The sequence below is a fragment of the Anabrus simplex genome, chromosome 2 (assembly GCF_040414725.1).
Source record: "Anabrus simplex isolate iqAnaSimp1 chromosome 2, ASM4041472v1, whole genome shotgun sequence".
Taxonomy (NCBI): domain Eukaryota; kingdom Metazoa; phylum Arthropoda; class Insecta; order Orthoptera; family Tettigoniidae; genus Anabrus; species Anabrus simplex.
In genome coordinates this window covers 936,987,670-936,998,814 of record NC_090266.1, presented here as the reverse complement: position 1 = coordinate 936,998,814, position 11,145 = coordinate 936,987,670, and positions in this window count along the sequence as shown.

Here is an 11,145-nt window from a genome sequence, read left to right as displayed (position 1 = left end):
GCAGTGCCAAAATACCCAGACTAATAAGAAAAAATTCCAGGCACCACGAAAAATGTACTTAGTTTTCCCCAAGTGATAAATACCCACGTTAATTAAGTCAACACAGACAAATTATGAGGCGGAACGTTACTCAAAGTAAGTACATGGGTCTGATGAGCAAGACGTCCCCAGCAACTCCCACTTTATCGAAATATGTGACTCTCGCTGTGAAGGACACAATAATTGGATATGATCTTCTCCACTATATTTATTGTCTGTACAGTATTTCACGCTTTGTTTGTCTAATTCAATCCCGGGTGTTTCATTTGCTCCTTCTGAAGTTGTTCAGTTCCCTTTACCAAGCACAGCAGTTCTTCTCACCAAGCGCTATGTTTGTAAAGGAATTAGTAGCTACTAGAATTCCCACCGGCAACTGTGTCTCGCGCTAAGAGGCTGTATTCCCTCATGAGATGTGTACTTGATATCTACTTCGTGAGCGAGACAAACGCTGTAAATCTTTTCAATGCTCATTCTAGAGCATTCTGAGGCAATAATTCTTTCATGGATTAGGAAAATTTATTGTAACATCGCAAGAGAAAAGAAAATTGCCTTTTATGATAAGAAGTCACCGTTATCGTCGTAGTTATTCTGGTTTTGTTTCATGTGCGGTGATTAAAGCATCATGATCAACAGCTATATGTACTGTTGGTGTATTTGAATCCTGTGTCTGTGTGTGTTTTCGTATGTTAATTAGGGGTAATATAGGGAAGGAAGCGGCGACATTTTGAGAACCGTCTACATTTACATGAAGTTGATTTGGATAACTAGAGAGAACAACGTAGAGGTTGACCATGGCAGAGATGATAACGCACTGTGTTCCTCAGTTAAGGGAAAGAGGCGTAGTAGCAGAGTATGATTGTCATAGACTCTACACTAAGACGGCTGTGGCTCGGATGTTGAATTTTAGAAATAAAAATTCAAGTCGTTGTGGTTAGGACTCCAAGTAAAGCCGAAAGTCCCGTGGCTATGATCACGACGTCAACTGTCACGTGAAACTACAAGCTTATGGTTCAGTAAAGAGCCAATGATATAATTAGTGTTGAAACCAGTGTCTTACAAGGAACGTAGGGAAACATTTAATGGTTCCGAAAATATTAGAGTTTAGTAATAAATACGTATCATTACAAAATTCTAAATGTGAATAATCCACAAATTTAATTACACAGCAGCATACGGTTATAAATACATATTTATTACTAGGACCGAATAGAATCGGTGTCCAACATATGAATATAACAAGCGCATTAAGGTTGATTCATTTTCCATTACATAAGAGTTTCCTTTATACTAAACATATATTAAAATCTTTAAAGCCATAAAATAATCTAGCTCACCCTTTAACTGAGTCGAGAGAGTGACAGGACAACAGACAGGTTCCTGGCACAGAAAACAAAACAAACACATTCTGTGCTAAAATACAGTTTAACATTGAATTTAACGCATTTCGCGTTTTTGTGACAAATTCCCACAAATGTGACTTACATTGTAACGACATGGGAAGACTAAAGGATTTAGTGTTGCAGGATACCATCAGACATCAAGAATAAGCACTACTCATTACGTCGATCTTAGCCACGTAACGTCAAATATTATTTAAGAGTGGGATACAATTTATCAATCACATTATCATACAGCGAAAGAAAGAGAGAAAAATATAAATATTTTCTCCCTCAGCTCTCTACCTCAGTGTCCGGCTTCTCGCTGAATGGTCAGCGTAATGGGCTTCTATTCAGAGGGCCCCGGGCTCGTTACTAGCCGCGTCGGAGATTTTAACTTCGTATGATTAATTCCCGCCTCTGTGGTGTGGTGGTTAGCGTGATTAGCTGCCACCCCCGGAGGCCCGGGTTCGATTCCCGGCTCTGCCACGAAAATTTGAAAAGTGGTACGAGGGCTGGAACGGGGTCCACTCAGCCTCGGGAGGTCAACTGAGTAGAGGTGGGTTCGATTCCCACCTCAGCCATCCTGGAAGTGGTTTTCCGTGTGGTTTCCCACTTCTCCTCCAGGCGAATGCCGGGATGGTACCTAACTTAAGGCCATGGCCGCTTCCTTCCCTCTTCCTTGCCTATCCCTTCCAACCTTCCCATCCCTCCACAATGCCCCTGTTCAGCATAGCAGGTGAAGCCGCCTGGGCGAGGTAATGGTCATACTCCCCAGTTGTATCCCCCGACCAAGAGTCTGAAGCTCCAGGACACTGCCCTTGAGGCGGTAGAGGTGGGATCCCTCGCTAAGTCCGAGGGAAAAACCGAACCTGGAGGGTAAACAGATGATGATGATGATGATGATGATTAATTCCTCTGGCTAGCGATCAGTGCGTTTGTGTTAGTCTTAATACACTTCTCTTAATATGCCTTCAATCGATCACACTACCAATTACTAGAGAAACACACAATAGCGAATATGTCCCTCCACATCGGTATGGTATCAGGAAGAGCATCCGGCGGAAAACTGGGCCTAATCTACATCAAGTCCCTACCCGAATTACCCCAGCAACACTTGTTATCAAAATATATGACTGAGTAAAGACTCATTCGTGTTTGTTATTTACATTTTATCAACAGAATTGAATCTATTGATTATTTTCACCCGCATTAGGAATAGAAAGTCCACGACACCGTCACTAATAATATTAATCAAAGTTATGAAGGAATCTGGAGCAACAGAAAGTGACATCAGAGACTAATCGTCCCTCAGAAGGATACTGGGAGTGTCAAAGATGTTGTATGGCAAAGCGCCCCTTATGGACACAGGTACCCTCTGGTCGAAGGACAGAAGCGAAGAACGTTGCCAGAGAATGCATGGTTAATGTCAAATGTCAAGACCTAATACACACAAAAAGGTGAATTTCGTGAACCATTTATAATAACAATAATAATAATAATAATAATAATAATAATAATAATAATAATAATAATAATAATAATAATAATAAAAATTACCGGGCGAGTTGGCCGTGCGCGTAGAGGCGCGCGGCTGTGAGCTTGCATCCGGGAGATAGTAGGTTCGAATCCCACTATCGGCAGCCCTGAAAATGGTTTTCCGTGGTTTCCCATTTTCACACCAGGCAAATGCTGGGGCTGTACCTTATTTAAGGCCACGGCCGCTTCCTTCCAACTCCTAGGAATTTCCTATCCTATCGTCGCCATAAGACCTATCTGTGTCGGTGCGACGTAAAGCCCCTAGCATTTGAAGCACAATCTTCCTGGGGATAAATAACTCCTTATAATAATTTTACTGAAAAAGTGAAATTTAAGTACAATGTAATTGTTCAGTGATTTTAATTACCTTCAGTTTTAAGTAGAAATTTCATATTGGGTTTCATAAAACTAAATAATAAGTGGCGTGTGGACAAAGCATTATATCGTCTTACTCTTGGGAACATAGTGTACTGTACATTTAGCCAGTACACACTTATCCAATGAACTAACATCGTATTGTTGAGTGGCGAACATTTAGGGAAATTTGTAGCAAATGTTGTCATTTAAACTCATTGTATAAGTTTAAACATGAGGAGTGTCTGTTCAAAGGTGCTATTTTCACTTTAAGAAACTTACGGGAAAAGCGCAAGAAACGTAAATTAAAAGGCACATGGAACGTTCCCATGATCGGGTTTCGTATAACTTTTAAGGAATTACATCTTGCTCGTATGGATTGTTCAAGATAGTCGATAATATTCAACTACTGTAATGCATGCGGACGAAATACTATAATTTTTTTGAAGTGGAAATTGCAACTTTTGAACAGAAACTATTCAAGCGTACCCTTGTACTGGCAAAGTGAGGACTAACATCCATGCAAATCTAGCCACGAAATCTCTGTCATAATATGCACTCCCCTTCCGGTTATGCTCGTAGGCGTGTGTTTAGAGAGTTTCAGCCGATCACGTTTTATATTGTATTAGAAAATCTGTAAGTTTAGATAATAATTGTTGCTAGTGGTTGTAGCAGTGTGATGCTTATAAGACTGTTCTTAAGTTACTTTACGGGGTCTCAATTTGTAACAAGCATAACAAAGAAAGAAAACTTCTCCGACATTTTAATGCTTGGTGCGGTAGTGGAGATTATTGTTTGATGAGCATGGCAAACTGATTATCAGCACGTCATATTTTGTTTACGACAAAGATTATGAGTTAATCTGTGAATGGACACAATGTAGCACACATACCATTGGGAACCGTCTACTTGCAGCAGGACTACGAGCACGGTTTCTTCTTCTATCACAATACCGTCGTGCCTGGAGAATGCAGTGCTCTGTCGCGCTTAGCGATGAGAGCGGGTTCTGCCTTCTTGCAAGTGATGGCCTCTGACGTGTGCAACGTTCATCCGGTGAGCGTCATCTTCCAGAGTGCATTTACCCCCGGTGTCTGGGCCATTCTTGCAGATATCATGGTGTGGGATGCAATAAGCTGCAATAATTCTATTTCATCTTAGTTTCTTTTTGGAGGGCCCATTAAACAGTGCCCACTGCATCCAGGACAGCGTTCCACCAGTTCTGCTACCATTCCTGCAATAGGAACGTGATGTACTGTTATAGAAGGATAATGCTCGTCTACATACTGCTACTACGTGACGTGTTCGTCATGATGTTTCACAACTGCTTTGGCCAACACTATCCTCAGACCTCTCTCCCTTGATATGTATTTGGGACATGATGGAAATACGTCTGATCTGGTCTATACGGCCAGCTAGTAACTTTGCACAATTGCGACAGAAGGTGCAAGAGGCTTGGGACACTGTAGAACTGTAGGACCGTCTACGGGCGAGAATAAAAGCCTTGTGCAGCTGCCTGACGGGGATGCACTATATATCGATGTGTTGCTAAGCGCCTTCAGTAATTAGCGTCTAATGTTTGGATTTGATCTGTACTGTGGCCTCATCATCCTATATTACTTCGAGGTTGAATCGTGAATAAAGTGACATATACATTTATTGTGTTAGATTTTTCCCGCCAGTGTAAATAAACCTCGCCTTCTCTACGTACGCAAACCTAGGCCTTCGTTGTAAGAGACGCAGGACGTTACACGTTTTTAGAAATCTTCATAATGGACTCACGCATTGACAAATCGAACGGACACATAAAATTCGTTATGAAGATTTTCTGTTTTATATAACACTTCAAAGATGGAGTGCGCTACTTCCGCTGATTTCTTAGAAATGATTTTTATTTTATATTTTATTAAAAATTATATTTGTTCGGGGCGTCGACCCCTGTGGATCTTTTGCCCAAACTGGCACCATATTTTATGAACCTACGTGTAATTGGAATGGCGGTAGTGTGGAATATTGTGTGTGAAGAATGGAAGATTAAGGACGTCGCAAACACCAAGTCTCAGGACAGGGATATTAATCATTGCAATTAAAAAACCCTGACCCGGCCAGGAATCGAATCCGGGGCCGCCGGGTGACAGGCGGACGCGTTGCCCCCTACACCGCAAGGCCGGACTCTTATAAACGTTTATCGGCATTATTTTTTATGGTGAGTGGTGTTAAAACTTACAGGTTCAAGAACGTCCGTATAAATATTACTTCACGCTCTCTCATACCGGTATGTTCCAAACAGTGACCTATGGTTAATGAAGAGATTCATTAAACATAAATGACTGGATCATGAATGATAAGGTAAAACAACGTTATAATGACATCCGTTTGAGCGGCACCTGGTCTATATTTACAGATATTCTGTTGTACCAATACATTCCTGTTAAGGAGCGTGTATTTTAGCCGAGATTAATACGATAAACTTATTGCGTCTACCTAATGCAGGGTCTCTCAGAATGTATGAGCCCGTGCACTGCATGGCGCAAGGTGCCGGAGACGACTTCACTAGGTTGACCAGAGTGCAAGCCCCCACTCCACTTCCCCTACACCTGGCTCATCCGTTCGGCCTGTCTTCGCCTTCTCCACCTTCCCCGCTGATTCTCCCCTCACTGCGAAATGTTTTGTGCGGTGAGCGGTGACACTGTTGTATGGAACAATGTTACCGGCGTTAAAACACTCTTCTTTCAATTTGGTTTCAGCAGATAATTTATCTTCTCTAGCTCTTCTTTCCCTTTACTTTTGCAATGATACCAGTTATGCCTGGAACAAGAGACCGGCTGACAGCAATTCTGAGAGCCTTCTTTAAATTACAATCAGAAATACTTCTACTTGCACGCAGTCTAGTTTTCGTAAAGTCAAAACAGGAAAAAATTCCTTTCATATACGCATGTGAAACCAAACATAGAAATAATCTTTTGCTGCTTCACGATGCAGCTTAGGAAAATCTTTCTTCGACAAATTCTCATAGGATTTGAGCAAAGCCTTTGTATTTGAAAATAGATCTTTTTGATTTACATATCACATAATTATTGTCCACAGATTAAGCATTGGGCTTTATCGTCACGACTGAGAAGAATACGAAAGTTCCCAGTTCGATTGAAATGGATTTTCGGAAGTCTTTGCTTTCTTTGAAACAGGTTGATCCATTATTATGTTGTCTTGCGCTTATCTACTGTATTGCATTGATAAACAAGCCGTCTATTACCGAACGCTTCCTCCCACTCAGCACACTACACCATCCGAGTCAAGCCGAGTTGAGCCGAGTCGGACCGATGCACAGTGCACGGAGTTCCTGCGCCTCGATTTGCGCACGTGAGATTTTGGACGTTTGAGAGGCCATGACCTAATGTATTAAGTCATTTTAAATTTCCGTTTGGAAACATATTTTCTACGATCCAGCTTATTTTAAGACGTTTCTTGTCGTTTGAACATTACGAAGGTGATGTCGATGACAATGATGAAAATTTGCTGTTATCTCATTTGCTGCGTAAAATATACTTTGATAATCTGAATCAGTTTGACTATCCGACGTATCCAACACAAGACGATGTCCTCATTACCGGTATCGGTTTTACGTCCTTTCAACTACTTTTTACGGTTTTCTGAGTCGCCGAGGTGATGGAAATTTGTCCCGCAGCAGTTCTTTACGTGCCAGAAAATCTACCGGCATGAAACTGACATATCTGAACACCTTCAAATACCACCGGACTGAGCCAGGATTGATTCTGTCAAGTGAGCTACTCACACCGGTGATGTCCTAATTACAAGTGAAGATGACGATATTTTAAGTGAAGTGAAGAATAAAGACCACAATGGCAGTGACGAGGAGGAAGAAATGTCTGAAATGTCTAACCCATCAGTGAGATATGCTCTAGAAGCCATCAGAAGTCTGAACATGTTCTACGGAGCTAGAATGGGGTGCGATGAAATTGTGACACAAGATTTGATAATAAAACGTAATTTAGAAATTCTGTATTTGATATTCAGGAGAGGACAAACAAAATATACCTATTATTATCCCTAAATGGAGGAGTTTGTTGAGTACTGTACATTTTGCACTGTAGTTGTAAGTTTAATTGTACGAGCTGAACTCCTTTATGGAATTTATACTGTACTTTATGTCGTACGAACTTCAGTTTTGCACTTTAATATCAGACTCAAAAGTAAATATGTTCAATCTAAGAATAACCTACTTATATTCTTTCTGTATTATTTTCTTTTTTTTTTTTCTTTTCTTTTTTTTGCTAGTTGCTTTACGTCGCACCGACACAGATAGGTCTTATGGCGACGCTGGGACAGGGAAGGGCTGGGAGTGGGAATGAAGCGGCCGTGGCCTTAATTAAGGCAACGCCCCAGCATTTGCCTGGTGTGAAAATGGGAAACCACGGAAAACCATCTTCAGGGCTGCCGACAGTGGTGTTCGAGCCTACTATCTCCCGAATACTGGATACCGGCCGCACTTAAGCGACTGCAGCTATCGAGCTCGGTGTGTATTATTTTCTCATCTCTGTTATAATGACAGTCGTTTTTAACGACACAGGTCTCCTGGATGCTACCATAACCAACTTGTAGCAGATGATTTTAAGGAAGCCATGATATCACGTGGACAAATATTTTCTTTTCCTATTGGTTTAACGTCACACTAACCCATCGAAGGTGGAGGGCTGGGTAAGGAAAGGTAAGGACTATGACCTTAATTGAGGTACAGCGCCAGAATTTCCCCCAAACCACATGGCACTACAGCCCTTGAAGGGCCTTGGCCTACCAAGCGACTGCTGCTCAGCCCGAAGGCCTGCCGATTACGAGGTGTCGTGTGGTCAGCACGACGAGTCCTCTCGGCCGTTATTCTTGGTTTTCTAGACTGGGGCCGCTATCTCACCGTCAGATCACGTAGGCTGAGTGGACCTCGAACCAGCCCTCAGGTCCAGGTAAAAATTCCGGACCTGGCCGGGAATCGAACCCGGGGCTCCGGGTAAGAGGCAAGCACGCTACCCCAACGCCAAGGGGACACCAGAATTTGCCTGGTGTGAAAATGGGAAACCACGAGAAACGACCTTAAGAGCTACCGACGGTGGGATTCGAACCTACCATCTCCCGAATACAAACTTGCAGCTACGCACCCCGAACCGCGCTGCCAACTCGCTCGGTGCAGCTGCACAAAATAAGGTGTGAAGTGCTGAAGTATTCACCATACTACCCCAACGTACCTTAACCTATTAGTGCGTTGTAGTGAACGTAAATAACTATGAAATAACAAGATGGCCAGACAGGGAAAGGACGCAGAGACTGCATTCCGGAAATTCTTGCTGTCGGAAAGCAATATACTTACTGGATTACTCATTGAATCGCTGGTCATTTACTGACTAATGTGTGGAACATCTAACAGCATCTATTCCAATTACAACTTGTTATATTCTATGAAATATTTGTTTACTGTTAATATAGTTCAATTAAAATGTGATTTTAGATTAAAGGTGTTCAGTAATCAGTGTAGCCAAGGGTTTCTGATTTCAGCTCATGCACATATGTTAATAATTAATAACACTAATATATATATCGTCGTTGCCGGGACAAAACCTCCTATGTGAAATATTTTAGCTTAGAACTTTGGTAGGTAAGGTTCTGTCATCTAAGGTGCAATATTGTGTGACAGGTGTCAAGGCATTCTCGCTCTTCATAATGTATGTGCTGCGGGTCAGTATATCTCCTAAAATATTAACACATAGGAGGTTTCGTCCCGGCTACGACGATATATTTTTTGCTACTTGCTTTTACGTCGCACCGACACAAATAGGTTTTATGGCGACGATGGGACAGGAAAGGCCTAGGAATGGGAAGGAAGCATCCGTGGCCTTAATTGAGGTACAGCCCCAGCATTTGCCTGGTGTTAAAATGGGAAACCACGGAAAACCATCTTCAGGGCTGCCGACAGTGGGGTTCGAACCCACTATCTCCCGAATACTGGACACTGGCCGCACTTAAGCGACTGCAACTATCGAGCTCGGTAACACTAATATTACTACAGAAATTTCCGAGTTTCCAAATGGAACAATGCCCATTGACATTAACAAAATAAAACAAGTGTAAATTAGAATGTCAGTGGTGTTTTTAAGAATTCTTGTACAAGTAGTTTACAAGCTATCGTAGTTTGAAAATTGTAAATACCGGAAAATATCTGCTCCATTCAACTGCTTAGTTACGATGCTGTGATGTTCTAATGTTTTGCACTGATTAAATTTCGACTTCCTTGTCAGTAGGATGTAGTGCAGGATGGTATTTACCAGTTCTGGAAAAGCCGCCATGACATGATAATGGCGTATGGAGAATGTAGAAAAAATGCTTTTCGTTCTTGTCTTCTGTGTTTTGCTATACGTTTAACGTCGCACTAATCCATTGAAGATTTTCGTGGCGATGAAATTGTGGGAAAATATTAGTTAGGATTAGGATGGTAGTGGCCGCGGCCTTCATTAAGGTACAGCCTCAGAATTTCAATGGAGTGAAAATGGGAAAATACGGGAAACCATATTCACGGCTCCCGACCAATTGATTCGAACCCACTATCTCCCGAATGCAAGCTCTTGTGCTCTGTTCGAAGAGCGATATCCTAACAGACGTCACCAAACTCTACACATTACTTTTGAACCTGTTCAGAGAGTTACACGAAATTTAAGTGCAAAACCTAGAAAACGCAGCAGAAACAAACTAGTAATAGGAGAAGAGGATGAAATTAATAATCTAGTTGTTGTTGCTGTAGATTCGTACGTTAGTTCCCGTGTAAATGCACGAGGAAGCGGCATGAGTCAGGCAAGTGTACTACAGGTTCTCCACCGTCATTAGTTCCATCCATATCATGGCCCACGCTATCGAGATCTGTATGGAAACGATTATGAGAAACGTGTTAATTTTTGTACATGGTCATTAAGACAAAATAGGCCTGCACCGTATTTATCGTGTATCTTGTTTAGTCCGCAATCAATCCCCATTGGCTTTGTTAGATGGATCGTCAGCGTCCATAGAGTTTAAATGTGTGGTGTGGAATAGTGAAGGAACAGCTCACAGGCCCTCTCTGCACAGACGGAACACTAGATTCTTAAGAGTATCCCAACCTCCTAACAGATCAACGTTCCACCGCAGACTAGGGGGACCACGTGGTAACAACATCAACATGATGGCTGTCCAGCGCATAGTGCTTGTCTTCACTGATCTTTTCCAATTTGTTGGATTGACGAAGGGGACATGTAGCTTGATCGGCCTGTTCACCTGCTCTGAAATTTCTGATGAAAAGCTAGAACGTCTTCATCAGTCTTTACATGACAGACTGAAAGCTTGTATTGAAGCTGGCTGTCATTTTGAACACGACATTTGAAGGCTAATTCCCTTTCTTCATCATAATCCTAATAATTTTATATTGCCGGGCTGAGTGGCTCAGACGGTTGAGACGCTGGCCTTCTGACCCCAACTTAGCAGGTTCGATCCTGGTTCAGTCCGGTGGTATTTGAAGGTGCTGAAATACGTCAGCCTCGTGTCGGTAGATTTACTGGTACGTAAACGATCTCCTGCGGGACTAAATTCAAGCACCTCGGCGTCTCCGAAAACCGTAAAAGTCGTTAGTGAGACGTAAAGCAAATAACATTATAATAATAATTTTATTACTCACTTTTCTTTCTTAAGTTAGTATTGTTGAAAAATGGAGCAGACAACTGCCGATATTTACAATTATCAAACTACGATAGCCCGTAAACTACTTACACTAGAATCCTAAAATAAACATCCAATGGCATTCTAATTTACT